The sequence below is a fragment of the Seriola dumerili genome, unplaced genomic scaffold (genome assembly GCF_002260705.1).
Source record: "Seriola dumerili isolate Sdu_G_001 unplaced genomic scaffold, Sdu_1.0 BDQW01000003.1, whole genome shotgun sequence".
Taxonomy (NCBI): domain Eukaryota; kingdom Metazoa; phylum Chordata; class Actinopteri; order Carangiformes; family Carangidae; genus Seriola; species Seriola dumerili.
The window spans coordinates 11633372-11650571 of record NW_019174258.1 but is presented as its reverse complement, the minus strand read 5'-3'; positions in this window follow the sequence as shown (position 1 = coordinate 11650571).

Here is a 17200-nt window from a genome sequence, read left to right as displayed (position 1 = left end):
TCTACAGGGAGGTCAGAGGTCAGTGCTAGAACAGCACTCCTTTAGCTACAAATCAGTGTTTGCTCAAGGACACTACAGCAGTGAGGAAACCTACTGACAATAAATACTGTCCTTCAAATGTAAAATCTGGTTCGGGGCTCCTATGTAAACAAGCAACTCTACTGCAACGTTTGCCATCATAGTTTGGTCCAGTATTAACATGTAGACTGCTAAATTTTTAACAGGCAATCATGCCACAGATGGCTGTCAATAATCATTTCTCTATTATATGGCAGGCATGCAAGAGCATGTGTCAAGACAGGAAAAACATTATGTGGTTTCAATTCCTTTCTTCACCAAGAACCGTCCAAAGCAGTATTACACTATGTGTGTCATTTTATGATATTTATGCCTTCAGTTGCTTTTTCTCACCAAGGCACGACTACTCTGAAGCAGGGATGTTGATATACAACACAATCGACTAGTCACAGTAATCAGTGCTCCAGCCAGGCTTGATTACAGTGTATAGAAAACAGAGCAATTTGAAATAAAACTTTCCTGATTTCAGATTTCACCTCAACTTAGACATCAACTTATTGATTTGGTGATTAAGACTGCATGCTGATGCAAGTAGCTTAGCGTCCTAGCCAAACAGTACCTGGCCATACCTGCCCACTGTGTTTCTGCCAAGAGTGTTTCCAACTGCTGTGTAGGTGCTCCACAAGGTGTGTGTTTTTACATACCTTATTATTAGCATGGTCTTGTTTTCCTAACAATCACACATGCAAATGACCATTTTGTCTGTGCATAATGGCTTCACAAGTTTGTTACCTTTTCTGAATGGCTAGAGTAGACACAGTCAAAATCTACTATCATTTGCTTGATTGTGGCGGATCAATCACTGGGATACAAAAGTAAATTGCAACCTGAGCAGTTCTACATCGGATGAGAGGCTCGCTGTGCCTGCTCAAAGCAGGAATTTTGGTGATTTGAAGCTGGAGTGTCTGTTTAGAGAGCCTCAACACTGCTGTTCCTGGCAGGAACACAGGAGTAGAGCCATGGAAACTTGGTGTCAAAGGTCACAGGACCTGAATCAACCTCCAATTCTTCAGCTGTCAAGGAGACTACAAAGCAAAAAAAGCTGGGCGAACAAGTGGAGACAAAGTGACAAAAAGACAGTGAGGGAGAAAGAATGAGATAAAGTTAAACAGGGGGGACTGACACAGACATAGAGGGGTTGAGTGAAAAACTTTCTACTATGCCCTCTCCTCTGCTGCTGCCTACATTACCCACATGCCCATAGTGCTGCAGCTGTACTCCCTCCTCAGCAGAGGGGAAAGTGTGATGCGGTGTGGTTGAGAGGATAAATGTAACCATTGTTATCTGCCTCTCCTTGCTTCATAAGCAGCTCAACTTTCCACTGGCCTTCTCTCCGGTCCTTCCCTGGGCTACCGGTGCTGAGGTTTTGGCACAACAGCCCTGACATCAGCCAGGAAGCTGATTGGCTGTGGTACTGCCGTTGCTACGCCTGGGGTTGCTCTGTTCTTCGAAGGCCACAGCCATGGGAACATGGAGCATTACGCAACGTTAGCAAATATTCATTCAGACTCACTCCCTTCCTGCCTTTGTCCAGCTAGGCAGCGACACCACCTCTCCTCCTCAACCTGGGATACATGGGGACAGTGGCCTCGAGGTTAAAGAAGCCCGCTTATTATTTCAGTGTCACAGGTCTGAATCACTGCGCCTGCTGTAGAGATGTGAGTGACGAAAGTGAATGAGTACTCCTCAGCCCTCCCTCATACCAGTGACTGGACTGAGCAGCTCAAAGGTTTGAATGTGTAGAGGCCTGAATACCAAATTATGTGGAGTTGGAAAAGAGCATGGAGAGCAATTTTTCTACTGGCTGATAAGGTTTGAATTTTGAGTGTCACCTCTTCTAAAAAAATGATGTGATGTTTCTCAGAGCTGATATGGCTTTTGGGTGGTTATCTGAAATCATAAACGTCTTAAATTACTGGTACATGTGGACAGAAGCCCTGTTCAGCAAGAAAAAAAATCAGAAAGGCACTACTGGAAACGTGGCACTGCTGGTTCCAAACCCATTCCCACTGCCTTCAGCAAGCCATCAATTTGCCTGCTTGATTCCTTTTACCAAAAATCATAATTGCATTTTCTTGCTGAGCAATGCAGAAATTTGTTTACAGTGTTGACAGGAGAAGGCTCGCATGTTAGAAATCTTACAACAGTGAAGCCAGACATGCAATACAGGTACTGATAATTTCTTAAAAACTTTGCAGCAGCCAAGAGGGAAAAACAAAAACAATTAACAACAGGTACAGGCTATTAGCTAAGTCCATATAACTGTAAGCAAACACTATGGTGCCCCTGGTTATCTTTATAATATAACAAAACATATTACAAGATATGTAAAAAAGAAAACTAGATGTTTTTAACCAGTCATTTCACACTGCAGAAACAGTTGGCAGCTGAAAAGCTCAAAAACCTTTTTGTGGTTTGAAAACTAAACAGTTTACACACAGGATTCAAGGCTTCCATTAGTGTTAATTTGCATATGTGTGTAAAGTGTTTCAATAACACTGTCATTTTGAATTTTTTTTTTTTTTTTTTTTTTTACACATCTTTGCTTTACAGTGTTTGACACTGCAGTTAGAGGAAAACAAACAAGGAGATGATGGTTTCAGTCGAATAATTCTGGGTGACAGTTTGCCATCACCTGTATCTGTCAGGTCAGAGAGCTCACTGACAGGGAAGAAACGGACAGGGTCATACTGGGATGTGGTCAGGTACACAGAAACTGTCGGAAATGAAAGTGATGTGGCCAGAGAAACCTATTTAGAGTAAATCTACCTCTATCAATCCAAATGTACCTGATCTGAGAAGGAATTTCGATGGAGCTAATCTGTAGCCTCTACTTCTCTGTGTCACCATATACATAATGGTGTTGATATTCAAAAAATACCCGGTGTCAGCTGACTCATTATTGTTGTTCACAGATAGATTTGGGATTTTCTTGTGTGTAAGAGCCTTGTAAAGAGCCATAACTGCAAAATGTCATCTAGAGTTTCTCTACATTAGAGTTCATGGTAAATCCATGCCTATAGGAACAGAGCGCCGATCTACTGCCTTGGTCATGTGACCGACTTCTCCAGCTCAGAGAGGAGAGAGAGAGAGGGACATGTGTGATTTATTCTGCCAGTTGTTGGTCAACCACTCTGCCTAGGCAGCTCTCCTCCTCCCCCTCCTCCTCCTCCTCCTTCTCCTCCTTTCATGAGACACATGGTCTCCCACGGCAAAAACACAACTTGGCAACTGACCAGGAAATGTCATCCATGCCTTCCTGCATGTGGAACTGAAAATTTGCAATATAATTGACCGGAGCATTTGAGCGTGCATGCAGATTTGTCTAACACTGTGCCTTTGTTATCCTGGCTTTTCTAAAATTAGAGATGCGGATGTAAATTGACATGTAGCTCCCCAGGGTAGATAGTAGAGATACTGAAGATAAATGCAAACTGGCCTAATGTTAGTGAGACAGGGATAACAGTGGTAAGAAAATACAAAATCACTGTGCAATTTCATTTCCAAACAAATGAGGTGCCCCACCGTTGAAGCAAGTGACAGATGAAGTCAAGGAGCTATTGGCATCTGTATCAGCCAGTGAAAGAGACAAAGAAGCTAGACTACTTTCTAGACAGCAGATCTCACACAGTAAGTCGACTTTAAATCTCACTGGATGGCAGGCAGCCCTGAGGGAAGCCCTATAGCAGCTCTGTACAACCATGTGCCAGCCAGACTACAGCTTTCTTTAATCTGCAGCAGCTCATTTCACTAATGGGTGGTGATTTCTGACTGGCATCCCATTCCCAGGAAATTAAACAGGGAGTACTTAAGTCAAGGCTGTGGATAATGTTACTCCGAGATGCAGCTTGTTTACAGTTAACCTGAGGTAGTCATTTAAGTCTGAGATAGTATATCACAAATAATATTGACTTGTTGTTCCAGTCGGAATAATAATCTGCCATTCTGTCTATATACATACATATGTGTGTGAGTATATCTGTGTGTGTGTGCGTGTGTCACAGACTGTGTATCTATCATGGTAACCTGAAATTTAGATTATGTGGATAGATGCAGTCTCCATGCACAGGATTTCATTTTTTTGAGTCAATGCATCAATAATAATCCAAATCTGAGCAGTCAGGAGCCCTCTCACCTCTCCTGTTCATGGGCCGTACACGAACAGCCACCTTGACATTGGAGTCGTCCAGGCTGGGCTCCCCCATGCTGACTCCTTACCCAGGGAGGGGAGGTAGCGCTGATCCAAAATAAATCAGCTCTTGAGCTAAACGGTCATCCAAAACCCTGGAAATGTTGCGCTAGCCGGACTGTCGGCCAGCTAGCTTCGCTCAGCTTTCCTCCATAGACAAGGCATGTCCACGGAAAAACAAAAAGCCTGTGCAAAATCCCGCAGGAAGCCAGCGACTGCCACTTATCTTCTTCTTCTGCTCATTTTCCTGGGTAATTCAGATCCGTGGAGACTGGAAGGGATGGAAGTAAAGGGAGAAATGTAAATTATGTGAGATATTAAAGCAGCTGGCGGATGTGACTGAGCAAACATATGCTATTTGCAAGGCAAAAAAAACGGGCTAGCCAGCTAATTTGCCAGGCAAACTGAAGGGGAGCAGCGGCAGGAGAGAAGCAAGTTTTGGCCATTTCCTACCATTTAACTACATAACAACCACGAACACTACCCAACCTTCGAGCTACATACCTGGGTGGATTCATCCCAGAGGTGACACCGTTAACCTACACGCACAACGGGGAGAGATCTCCAGAGAACCGCCCGGCGATGATGTACAGCTTCCCAACGGAATCCACTATGTCCTCCCTCTGTGTCGAAGTACAAGCAACTAGCAGCATCCGCCCTTCCGCCTGAGTATTTCCTTTTCAAATTAAAAGCGTGGCCGTTAAACGCACACCTGTCAAATTCATAAGTCGAACTGAAAGATACGAGACAGTGATTCCCCAGGACAAATAACGACCTAGCTAGGTAACTTTTAAGATAAGACGACACTTTATCGTACCTGTCGCTATTATTGTTCCACGCCGCTTATTTTTGGCCAAGGAAGCCGGTCAAACACCGACTTCGGGTCACACACATTTCTCACAGTTAAAATCTCAGTCAACTCTCAGTCATGTGGAAGAGTAGATCAGAAACCGTAGAACCGAAATTAGCTAATATTCAATTGCGTCACGTAACTTCTGCTCCCACCACAGTGTATAGACCAAATACAAATTACAGATATGTTTTCAGTCGGAGTGCCTGTTTACATTACGGTAATTTAGTGTACATTATTTGTTGAACATGTTCATCTCACTATATTCTTACTTTTGTGGTTTAAAATATAGTATTCACTCTGCGGTTATGCGGTTAACGTACTGTAACCAGGTTCCACAGGGGACTCATTACACCAGCCCAGAGGGGAACCGTTACCGTTAAGTTAGCGTTTCAAAGTACCGAGTCAGGCTCGGCTAGACAGACGTCAATTTTTTATTTTACACGCTACTAATTGGATATTCAGTAAACAACAACTACCACTAACTCCTTCTTTAGGATAAAACATGAGAAAAAAAAGTACTTGTTACCAGATGTGCTCTAGACTCCGGTCACGCGACACTTCCGGTGTTCACTGTCAAACTAAACACAATAAATTTCCCACTTCCAACTATGGTTTTCAAAATAAACCCCAATTATTGAATCCACTTGAGTCACATTACATCACACTCTTCATAATACAGGACCTTTAACATTGCACTGCACTGGAATAAAAGGTATTAACTACACTGAAAACAAATTTCAGTTATATTTTAATGTATGACTTGCATGTTTTGTAAAACAACACCAATACCACTTTGCGGGTATCTATCTGCCTTTTAATCTGCTGTCAAGTCAGACTTATTTGAAAAATATGATATGGGCTGAATTTGGTTGTCAAATTTTGGAGAAATGTTTGTATTGCCTTGCAGAAGACATACTGCCATTTAATATAAAAGTGTTGCCAAATAAAGAAACAGTAGCAACTTGGGTTTGAATATTTATTTTAAGTTTAGTATCAGTGAACAATGACTTGCTCGCTCCATTATTATCCATGATTGTCTCCAGTACCTTGGTGATGGCTTTCATTGTTGACATTAGTTAAATATTAAATTGCTAAACATAGTACATGCAAATAGTACAAGGAAATTCAACATCTGTATTGTTTATTTCAGATAAATAGATAAACATTTATTCATATTTATTGCTTCATGACTGACAAGCTCCTTTATTCGTTGATTCAATTTGTCTGTGAATGTTCTCATTCGTCCAGGTCATAGTTATCTCTCTCTCAAATTAAATCGAAGGCAACTGGACTTGTATTTGTCTGTGGAAGACGTTTCGCCTCTTATCCAAGCGGCTTCATCAGTTCATCATGTATTGGTCTCTCTCGTCAGACTAGTGCGGACTAGAGAGACCAATACATGATGAACTGATGAAGCCGCTTGGATAAGAGGCGAAACGTCTTCCACAGACAAATACAAGTCCAGTTGCCTTCGATTTAATTTGAGAGAGAGTTGATTCAATTTCTGTACCTGTAATTTAAAATTCCAGCAAATAACATTCAAACAACACAATCACTTACCAATGTTTAAATAAAGTAATGGTTGCCAAGACTGTAATAAAGGTAAGGAACAAAAATAGCATACTTTAAAAAAATATATATTTATTTTTGGATATCACCTATTATTTTGAAAAACATATACCGGAAGTAGGGGCACATCCTTCAATGAAACAAAGGATTGTTGTCAATTGAGATTTTGCCTGAGCTGTAAGCCTGAAAGACTGGACCTGCTGAACACTAGGCAAAGTAATGAATTCAGTGGAGATTTATAAAACATAAATGAAGTTGTTTGGACCCTTAATATAAATTATATGGTATATTATTTATACCACAACTACATTTCTAATTAAATACTATAAAGTAATACACACAAGCCCCACATAACCCCCACATGCTCCAGTTGAGCTGCTCCCACTGTGAGTGTGAGGAGGTGCCTGGTTGTGAAGCCAGATGGAGCTGCTTGTATTAAGTTTAGAAAAGGAGCAAAAAAGATGATGATGGAATCCATGAGCTGTAGTGAGGACCTGAACTGTCAAATACACATGTGGATTTAAGCGTACGAAGAAGCACTGGACCATAGCAAAAAAAAAGTAATTTGCAAGATTGTGGGCCACTTTATTAGTATGATTACAAATACACACTCTCTCTCTCTCTCTCTCTCTCTCTCTCTCTCTCTCTCTCTCTCTCTCTCTCTCTCTCTCTCTCATAGGTTAAATGCCTGAGTGTATTAAAATTATCTTAGTATTAAAAATTTATTCATTTTCTTAACCCGCTTTTTCCTGTTTGATGCTGAGGCTCTTATCCCTGTATGCACAGAATGAAAGCCATATACCATGTAACAGCTGAGAACAATCTCAGTCAGCTTGAGCAGACTGAAAAGAGGAACTAATCCTTTCAGTCATCCCTTTTAGAAAAAAACAGAACCTCCAAGTGTTCTTATATCATCCAAAATGTCTCATAATTCATCTGCATGATCATAAAAACAATAATACAACAATTAACTGTGTACGATGAGAGATTCTGGGGCATTAATTTCTCATTTTCCTTTCAGTTTTCTTCAGTGGAAGCAAAGTCTGACAACAACAAGATCCCTGTTTATTTTTTAACTCTAGTTAAAGGGTCTTTTAAGAGAAGGAAACTCAAATTGTTTGATGCTTGGAAACACAGAGTAAAAGCCAGGTAAAAATGAGTTTAAACCAATCTGCTCTCTAAAAACAGCCCTTCACAATTGTATTTCAAGGGTCAGAGGTCAGAAGAGCATAAAGAAGAGGGTGTAGTGTCCTGTCTGTGGGCTCTGGAACAAGAGGCACTGGCTGTTTCTAGAATATATTTAGTGGAGCAGTTGAGACCACTAGAGGACACTCTGCTGCAACATGTAGCAACACTGAAGTGTAATGTAATCTCCTCACCAAGGAGAGCAACTGCCTGTTTAAAGAAATCACTTATTGCATTGTAGAATGTGTCACTTGTTTAACCTTTACATATTAGAATTCTTTATGGCAAAAATGTAAAGTATATTTATTGGAAATTATATCAAACTAAGAAACAAATGAATGATTTTCACAAATTATGATTAGAGTAGATCATATGATATGATTAGAGTAGGTTCCCTCATTATAAGTGAGAGGATTTCATAACTTACACTCATTTTTAATTTATCCTAACATCACTTAAGGTTCATTACTTTCCTCATGTGATCTGAGATGATGACTGGAAGGACAAAATGTATCAAACTCTTGTCGTCTCAGTGTCGAGAGCGTAGGCAGAGGGGAGAAAACGCAGGGAGATGGTACCCCGCCTCTTTTTCCCAGGAACCACGTACTCTCCAGCATTTTACGTCATACTTGCGTCTGAGGGATTTTCGGCTGTCAGTTTTTTTGATGATTGCCAGTGTGTGTAGTACTTAATGAGTGTTAGTAAAAAGAAGGAAAAGTGCATTGATTTTATGATTCACTATATTATTCCCTTGAACACTGAGATTTGAAAATGAATGACATAGAAAAGTATATTTGAAGATGAAATATTTTGTGTTGATATTATTGATGCACTGTGTAAAGGTTTGCATAAGCCCGTGTAAACAGATGTAAACATACTTTAAGCAGTAAAACGTGGGATCACTGGGATCCAACATAATGTACACACTCAATGTAGAGAATATATGTGACAGCCACTCTCACTAATTAAAGTTGTATTACTGTATACTGAAACAGTAGTCTATTGTATTTTGAGACGAATAATTTAAGTATAAATGTGTCTTATTTCAAGGATAGGTAGCAAGCTAAAGTGCAGTCGTACTCATCATGCCATAATAAACAGAGTTTATGAAACATATGAGGTATAATTTAAGCAGTCAGTGGCTCATGATATAGTAAACTAAAGTTTGTCTGCCCAGTACAATATCTTCAGTCTGGAAAGGTGAATTTAGGAGGATCCAGTACCAGAGGTGAGGAACAGAGTACACCAATGGGGCAGATCTTACCTGAAATATATTGTGAACTTTCATCATTTTCGTTGCCCAATACTCAAGACAAAGGGTGAGTTGGTTGTGTCCTCCAAATTTTGGCAAACCAAGTCTGCATTTGCAACCACATTTAGAGGTGCCTTTGCGAGGAGTCTGGTCTCTAATGTATCTGACATGAAAACTTCCAAATATCCAGCCCCTGAAATGGGGTGCAGAATGGCTGATGGGGAAACGGGTGAACAGGCAGGAGGTGGGATCAGGTGACTGGCAGAGTGGGAAATTTGCTGAAGGCGATCCGTGATGGCAATCACCATCACCATCTGATGTTTCATTCTGAAAATTCAAATGGACTTCAGTGAGACTGACTACACAGAATGCATTGTGATCATTTTCTGTGCATGAAGGAAAACTGAGAAATAAATAAGTAAAACATTTAATGTTTAAAGACTTATTTATGAAAGTGTCCAATCTACTACTTTTTTAAATCCTTATTCCATATTGGCAATTAATAGGCCTGCTTAAGGTCAAGTGAATTTCATTATTAGTCCTCTGTGCCCCTACCACATCCCCTCGCTCTGTACGTGGCCACTAGCATGACATATGAAATATGATGCTACATAACTACAGGTCAGTTTACTTTCCTTCAAGTTGGTTAATTCAAAGCAAATGTTTGCACCCCCCGGCTGAAGGAGGCCTGGAGGGCTGAGAGTGATTAAGATACCCACGGGGTTTTCCTACGCAAAGGGCAGGGGCTTTGAAGAATATTAAGAGCACTCCTACTGTTTATATTCTTCAATTTCAATCAACATTTTCCCCTCTAGGTAATGAGGAATTAGCGTCTTGTTATCTCCCTCATACAGATACATACAGTAAATACATGTTAAATGAGAGGTCAGTGGTCAACAGAGCAGAGCATCCAGGAAGTGAAGATACTGAACAGTTAAAGGATAACTCTGGTTCATTATAACTTGCAGGATTATTTGCTATATACAACAGTTAGTTTCGACCAAGTAATTTGACTGGACAAGAGCCATTTCATGAGTGCTGATATTTCATGAGTGCTGATATAGAGTACAACAGCACCGGGACTTTTAACTACATGTATCACTCCGCTTCTATTATCCGTTAATTACCTCTGCTAAACAGAGACAATTGAAAACATAACCTCCTTGGTGGAGATAATGAGATCTGAGATGTAAAAACAAGACTTACACACTTTAACTATATGCTGGTGGCTCAGGGAGGCTGGGCTGAGCTAAATGCTAATGTCAGCATGCTAACATGGTCACAATGACAGTATTTACATGCTGATATTCAGATATGTTCACTATCCTTATTTAGTGGGTTCATTCCCATCAGTCTTAGCAGGACTGATGAGATACATTTATAGTGCAGGTAGTGTATTTCTGCTCTGACTTTTAAGTGGCCTATTTGGCAGCTAGTTTACTATTAGCAGCTGTGAGAAGTCTGTGTATTTCTCTCCATGTGAACACAGACAAAGAAGTTTTAAATGGTTTTTGAAGGACTAATTGTAATGGATGTAGTGCTTTTTACGCCGATGTGTCATCTTGACATAAGACATGCAACCTGAGTTTTGTTGATCTTTATTACTATTTCTTTTTCTGGATGTATTTTTTCTGATGCAATCGTGTGTTGTATTTTATTAATGCATCCAAATGTAGTGTAAAAGGGGATATTTCTCCCACTGCGTATTCATTTTGTCGTGCGGATGTGTGTGTGTGTGTGTATGTATGTGTGTGTGTGTGTGTGTGTGTGTGTGTGTGTGTGTGTGTGTATGTGTGTGGAAGTGGGTGTGGCGATTGTGAGTGATAATGGTAGAGGGGTGGAGGGTAAGGTCTGACTAAGGTCTGACTTCTTATCTGCTGCTTTGTTAAGATGACATGATTACAGTAATTGTTCCGGCCACTAATCAGACCAAAGCAGGAGGTGTGTGCGTGTGTGCGTGTGTGTGTTTGTGTGTGTGTGTGTGTGTGTGTATGCATGTGTGTGTATGCTTTGTGGGTGATGATTAGCTGAAATATTCTCAACATTATCTAAGCTGGCCTACAGCCCAGCATGCACAACAGGTAGTTTCAATTGAGCAACCTGATTGGTCACAGCTGTAGATTTCCAGTTGTAGGCACAAGAGTGTGTGTGTCTGTGTGTTTGTGTGTGTGTGTGTGTGTATGTGTGTGTGTGTATGTGCTTTTTCATTGTTTGTGTGTAATATCACACTTGTAGAGTGTTTTGATCCACTTGTTCTGTTTTTTTTTTATTCTCGAGCAGTCGAAGCTCAGGTGCCTTGCTCAACGGCATGCTGAGAGTTGTTTATTGAGGACCAGGAAGGCACTGCACATTCTTTCTCCCTGGACAGGTAGTGGTAATGTGATATATTAAATGTTCCACATACTGTGGACAGTAAGCAGCTTTTCTTATTTCCTGGTGAGTCTGCAGCAGACAGTCAGCAGCCGCAACAGGTTACAGGAGCCTTCTGGTGATTGGACCACTGCTCGGCTGAATTCCCAAAAGGCCCAGGGAAGTCCAGGTGGGATGGAGGCATAATTGAGTGATGCTACCCTCCGGCAGTTCACTGTACAAACACAAACACACTATTTCAGTAATTTTGTGACAATGATGTCTGCTGCTGAAAGCTGTTTTTACTTTTTAGCCTCCAAGTTGTACCTTGTCCCTCAGTCAGGGTTAAAAGCAAGACTGTGTGAGACTTACAATAAACTAAAATTGTCAATCAGACAGACTTGTCCATCCCTAAACTTAAAAATATCTTCCTGTATTTTCCCAGCCTGTTAAATATCTACAGTAAAACAGAACACTGTCATAACCCAACTGGATGACAAGAACAGTCCACCTGAGGACATAGTCACGACCTGAACGACGTGATGTCAGCCTGTCCTCATGTCCATTACAAGAGGCAAAGCAATGCATCAAACCTCCCTCATCTCCCAAACCTGAACCAAAAAGCACCAGCCAACCAAACCCTAATGGGATCTCAAATGGTTGCTTAATATAATTGTCTTTATTGCCTATTGCCTCTGTGGAGGGCATTGTGGGGGTTAGGGCTGCAGTAAGTGTTGGTTGTGTGCGGGGAAGTGGGGGGTTGGAGGTATGAGGCTAAAAGCAGAGCCTTGGTCAGGAGACAGCGGAGATTGCTCTTTATGGCCTCAGTGGCGGAGGTCTATGCCAAAATATGGCCGTCCATTACAGCGGGCTCTATTAGGTTAATGACTTTAGCAGCTTTATGGCCATGAGCTCATTACTTAGACAGGCCAATCTAATCAGCAGCCGCACTGGAAACCACCGACAGAGCAAACTGGATTGTGGGTAAAAACGGACCCAAGGGTTTTCCCTGCGCAGGCCAGGAAATACTCGTGGTATGTCTTATACTCATCTGTCTCGTGAAGACAGAAATGGCTCAGCAAGAGCAGCGGACATTTACATTTACACACAGTATACATTGACTCTTGACCACACATGTGTCCATGAATTTTGGTAATTGCACTTTCCAAATGATGTCACATGCTCATAAGCCTCAGGCTGTGACATCCATACACTGACAAAATGCCTCTAAGTGTGTGTGTGTGTGTGTGTGTGTGTTTTTGTAGGTTGCCTCAGACACACAGACAGGCTGTGATGAAAAACAGCAGCAGCAGCAGCAGCAGCACCATCGACTGTTCCTGCATCGACTCATCAGCCTGGTGCTTCCTGGGTCTGCAGTGTTCAATAGGGAGGCGCAGGAGTTTGTTTGCTTCATCTCATACATCAGCCACTGACAGGGTTATTTTAAACCCATTGTTTGATGCTACACAGTGGTCCACAATTTAAGGAAGTGGCGTGTGATGTCCAGGGTAAAATGTAATTTCAGGTTTGTTTTACGACATATTCAGGGCACTTCATATTTTGTTTCCCTTCTGCCACTTTCCAATCTGATCCACTTCAGTTGCTGATTTCCTTCAGTGTACATGTTTTCCAACGTGCATGTTGAGCCCCTGGGTAATGTATTGTATTCACCTGTGTGCACTTGGTGGTCATTGTGATGGTCACAAGAAATAACAAAATCCTGCCTCATAGACACAAAACCTGATTGTTCAACATGATTGCCACAGAGAATATTAATACTGAACATTTCTTTGTCTTTAATTACTAAAAAGAAACTCAACACAAGCTTAAAATCTTGTTTTTGCTGACCTGCCGTGGTTTTGCTGCAGTGATGCACAGGTGTTCTCCAGGTTGTGATCAGTACATTAATGACGCCCCTGCTGGAAGTGGTAGCAGGTACAACAACCTCTCGTTAACTGCCATTCATTTCTGCAACATCTGTGCATGAATTCCTGCAATATACTTGTGAATTCACATTTCCAAGTTGATGGAAGCCGAACCATACTTTTCCAATACTGGTGTATCCTCACATCGCTGGCAGGCCTTCCTCACATTTTATACTTTTATACTATAAAGACTAAAACCTTTGTCGGAGCTAAGCTAACAGGGCTGTTTATTGCAAAATGGTTCAGCCACTTTCAAAGAAAATCCTCCCACAATTTTAATCGTTTTTTCTTTTCACACTGTCCTCTTCTTCTGTCCTCTGTTTTTGACTGTTCCGACAGTACCAGTCAATACACAGCATCAGCCCTCAGTGTAACAGTGATTTTTTTTCCCCCGTATACAGGCTTCTGCTGATGCGGCTGAGCATGTGTGCTTGCATCTGTGTGCATGTACGAGCCGTGCATGACTGTAACTCACTGACAGTTTCGTGTGTATGTGTGTGCATGTGTGTGTGTGTGTGTGTGTGTGTGTGTGTGTGTGTGTGTGTGTGTGTGTGTGTGTGTGTGTGTGTTTGTGTGTGAGACAGAGACATGGTGAGGCGTCCAGGGAACACTGGTAGATAACAGAGTGTTTCTGTTCTCTGCTCTGCTGAACACCAATCACATCCACTTTCAGATAAAGCCCAAAGCAATGAAAATAGACTAGTGAGTGTGTGTATGTGAGAGTGTTTTTTTTTTCATCAATGCAGGGGTGTGTGACAATGAACCATTTACTGTTTTAAAAGTCCAGTATTAAATATTTCAGCAGTTTTGCTGATCCAGCTATCCTTGAGTCACTTTTCTCATCTTGGTTTGGACTGACCCTCTGGTGGAAGAAAACTACAAACCACTGGGTTGGATGTTTCTCAGTCCCTGATGTGTTGGCCTACAGTCCACATCCAGATTTCTTGGCTAATGGTTCTGACCCCTATTAGTGCCCCTTTCCTTCACAGACTCACCTCTTCCATCCTCCTCCATATATTGGTCTCCTCCTGTACTGCTCCTTACTCCTCATGTAACCTAAATGCACTGTTTCCCTTCAACTATCCTCTCCTCCTCCAGGTCTGGGAAGGATGCTGCTGACCCTCACGTTGGCAACATCAGGACTGGATCAAGACATTATAACACTCCAATAGGCTTAAACCATTAATGTGACATTAAGAACGGAAGGTCTGGTAAAAAATAACCTGAAAAATGAATCCACCACAATGCCAAGTGTTGACTCATGTATTTATGGTAAGGATGTGACCTGAAAGGAGACTTCAGGCTCCACTTCTAAGTTTGTAAAGTGCACTGATGAAATAACCTGAGAAATGATGATGAAAAGATGAAGAATTAAATAAAAAGTTTGAGCTGTATGTGTTCCTCTGTACATATTGTACCTGTGTTCTGATGCTTTGCCATATGGGAAAGTTGTAAATGGATACATCTGAACAGTATGGTTGAATCACTACCTTTTACAGTAATGTGGCTTCCCCATGGTTACACAATATGTCATTTTTGTAATGGTTCCTCTATATCAGTGGTTTCCAACCAGGGGCCCTGCTGGGTCATGAGGTGATAAATGAGATAGAAAAGCAGCAAAACATTTCTAAACATTACATTTACTTAAACTCTACTGTAATGTTTGCTTATTTTTGTGGCTTACTGCATCAGTTTATCTTTTTGGATGTCTAAAACTTTAACAAATAAAACATAAAAACAGACAAATAAAGCTGCAGTAGACATACAAATGGTCTAAAAAGGTCTGCAACTGGAAAATTGGTTGGTTTTAAGGGGGTCAAAAGTGTGTGCGTGTGTGTGTGTGTGTGTGTGTGTTTGTGTATGTGTGTGTGTGTAGACATAAAAATAAAAATAATTAAGAAACAACACTTAGAGATGCAGTTGCCTCATTACATGCACACATTTGCATATTAATGAGAAAAAACTGTCTTCTCAAAGCCAACAATGCTTTAAAGTTGTACCCATCCTTTTATTATCACCAGGAACCATGTAAGAAAGTTTTGGAGGCATTTGGTGATCATTTTCTTTCATCCTTCATAGCTTTGTTTCATCCTTCACTCTTCCTCCGCCTACATGTAGCCTAGCTCCTAACTTGCGAACAAACAAGTCTGAACACTTTCTATACAGCACACACTTTAACATTTGCATTTGTGAAAATGAAAAGTTAACATAAGATTTTTTTTTTGTCCATTCTGCTGTTCATGTAAGAATTTCAGTTTCCTCTACATTTGACTTCCCCGTGTGGTAACATTGATTTGCAAAGTATTATGTCCACTGACATTAGTATCATAGGTTTTCATTAATATCCGTTGAATATGTCATGTGTATTCTCACAATGTTTTGTTTGTTTCTGCCTTTTCACATTTTATGTCTCTCTCCTTTGATGTCACAATGACTGCATACATTTAAATGAACCATTTTCTGTTTGTTTTTTTTTCAGGAGATAACTTATCTTTCTTTTTCCTAGTTGCCTCAATATTTATCTGGTGACTCCTGTTGGAGTTGCGTTCCCCTGATTGATAATCGTTGCTGCTGGTCAAAGTGCCACCCTGACCGTCCACCTCGTCCTATTAATAGAGAACCTTCAGCTCTATCACTGATCTGTCTCCATCCAGATAAGGAAGCAGTGTGGGCTGCGGCGGGAACGCATCAGTCCATTTGATGTCGAAATCCCAGTTTGTGTCCCTGTGGTGCCATTAATCTTGGAATTGAGGTGTGTATTAAATTCCTTTCCTTTCTCTGTCTGAGTCTCGTCCTTCTTTTACTCATCTTGTTTTCTCCATCACCATTCTATTGAACAGCTAATGGCCAGATTATTGACATTCTCGCCAATGACCAGCTGATGACTCCCTGCTATGACTTACCGGTATTGCATTGAATTTACAGTGCCGTCCTGGCACTCTGTCATCATTAAAGTCGACGGATGCAACGGGCCATCACAAGACAGTGATGGAGAAATATACATATTCAATCATTTGCCCATGAGCTCTGCCTGATGTGGCCATCACGGTGTGGCTTTTAGTAGCAGATAAATCAGCCATTGTGGTGGAGGTGGGGTGGGGTGGGTTAAAGCCTAATTGGCTCTAGCCTTGACATCTCCTGCTAAAGGAAGCCAGTCGCAGTGAAGAGAGCAACAAAAACCAGCGGTGATCCCCACTGTCGTCATAATAAGCGTCAGCCAAGGCTTTGATGCTGAGACGCTTTCTTGTGATGCTTGCTCTGACGTCACTGATAAGATGACTTGAATGGGATCACAGCAATATGCATGCTGGTAATAAAGAACTGTGCTTTTTTAAAATGTATGAAAATAAGAGGAGCAGAAAATCTGAAATAAAAAACAAAATGAATTTTAGACATTTACACCAGCTCTAGCGTTAATACAATAGTGATTTTTCCAATCATAGCTGAACTGTAAATAGGCATGGCACACCTGTTAAGCTTTAGGTTTCTTCACGTGCCAAAGCAGTGTCCATGGAGCTGGATGCTTAAAAGCTTCGATGTTTATGACTAACCACTCAATAGTATTGCCCCACAGAAAAGCCAGATTCTTCTAGAGTAACGCTAACAGCTTTGTCCTGCTCTGTATTGGTTTTGGGGAAGTTTATACAACCCCAGCCAAACTCATATCCCACATAGCATCACATTTGCTTACCATACTAAGTCATCCTAAAACTGACTTTTCTCTTGTAATGTTAAACGTTAATGTTATTTCAGTATGAAATAATAGTCTGAGCTTACATTTCTCCTGATCTTACTTGACT